The 1,497-nt window shown below is 52.5% G+C and overlaps 1 protein-coding gene across 2 annotated transcripts in view; it reads left to right on the forward strand.

Moving 5' to 3' along the window:
* Positions 1-238: 238 nt before the first annotated feature.
* sox5 (SRY-box transcription factor 5) overlaps positions 239-1,497 on the forward strand; it is a 398,924-nt gene continuing 397,665 nt past the window's right edge. Inside the window, exon 1 of one of the 2 annotated variants that reach the window (XM_055652833.1) lies at positions 239-367. The gene's annotated coding sequence lies outside the window, so the exon portion shown is untranslated. Of the gene's footprint in view, positions 368-1,066; positions 1,192-1,497 lie in introns of those variants that run through there. The other variant, XM_055652831.1, reaches the window with a different exon arrangement.

The following is a 1,497-nucleotide window of genomic DNA, read 5'->3' on the forward strand; positions in this document are numbered from 1 at the left end:
CCTCTCCACCCCTCTCTCTCTCCCCCTCTCCACCCCACTCTCCCCACCTCTCCCTCCCCCCCCCCCTCGTCCTGTCCTCTCTCTCCCTCCATCTCTCTCTCCCTCTCTCTCTCTCTCTCTCCCTCTCCCCCTCCCTCCCCCCCCCCCCCCCCCCCCCCCCCCCCCTCCCCCCCCCCCCCCCCCCTCTCTCTCTCTTCTCTCACACACACACAGCTATTGTCCTCGCCCTATTGTTGTTGTCTCCAGCCGCTTTATGACCAGCCCGGGGATTTTGTGTCGCTCCTCACAGCAGCAGTCAACACATCTCTCTGTCTCTCTCTCCCTCCCTCCCTCTGTACACGCCACGTCGGACAACAGATCAAGGCAGGTACGGTCTTTCCAAACTGTATGAGACTTTTTTCCCCCCCTCCCTCATTTATATATAAAAAAACTCCAGCTTCCAATTGCTTTATCCTGCTTGTTTTTCGCCACATCCCCCCCTCCCTTAGTCCAAACAGTGGGAAATACACACTCCCTCTCACACACAGAGACACACAGAGACACACACACTCGCTCACACACACACACACACAGAGTCTCTCTGTCTCTCTCACACACACTCGCTCGCACACACTCTCTGTCTCTCACTCTCTCTCACACAGACACAGACATACACACACTCTCTCACTCTCTCTCTATTCTGTCTCTCTCTCTCTCTCTCACACTCTCTCTCTCACACACACACACTCTCTCTCACACTCTCTCTCTCTCTCACACTCTCACACTCTCACACACACTCTCTCTCTCTCACACACACACAAACACAATTGTCGAGGAATCTCATCTGATCACAAGTAACAGACACAGTTGAAGACCCATTGAAGCAGCCGCTTGCTTTCATATCTCTCTCTGTGGCTGTGGCCACGGCTTGGTGTATCATCTTCAGAAAGCTGCTTTTATTATTATTATTATTATTATTATTAGTATTATTATTGTTGTGTTGCTGCGATATCTCGTCCCCCCCCCTCCCTCCACAGACACACACCCCTCCCTCACTCACTCCACGACCTCCCTCTCCCGCCGACCCCTCCCACTCCCTCCCCAGCGAGTGCCCGCGATCTCGGCCGCCGACGGTTCGAGCGCGGGTCGCGGGGACAGTCACCGCTGTCTTCCCTCTGATCCTCTTCATCGTTAGCCGGAAGCAGCACGGAGGTTAGCACACTGCTTGTGTCGTTTTGTTTTCCACCCCCCCCCCCCCCCCCCTCTCTCTCTCCCTTTCTCGTGGACTGTTTAGTCTATGTCTTCTTGTCTGTTTTTATTTTGGACAAAAATAAGAATTCCAATGTAATGTTTTTAAGGGGGGATTGGAGACTGATAGTACACCATTTCACGTATGAGTCTGTACTCAAGGTTTATATGTTATGGTCTGTCCGCACGTGGGTGTCTTTTGCAACGGGTGAGAATAATGTCATAGTTTTGCAAAGATACATACGAGCGGGCATTTTTAATACGCGTGAT

This window comes from Leucoraja erinacea, chromosome 22 (assembly GCF_028641065.1).
Source record: "Leucoraja erinacea ecotype New England chromosome 22, Leri_hhj_1, whole genome shotgun sequence".
Classification (NCBI taxonomy): Eukaryota; Metazoa; Chordata; class Chondrichthyes; order Rajiformes; family Rajidae; genus Leucoraja; species Leucoraja erinaceus.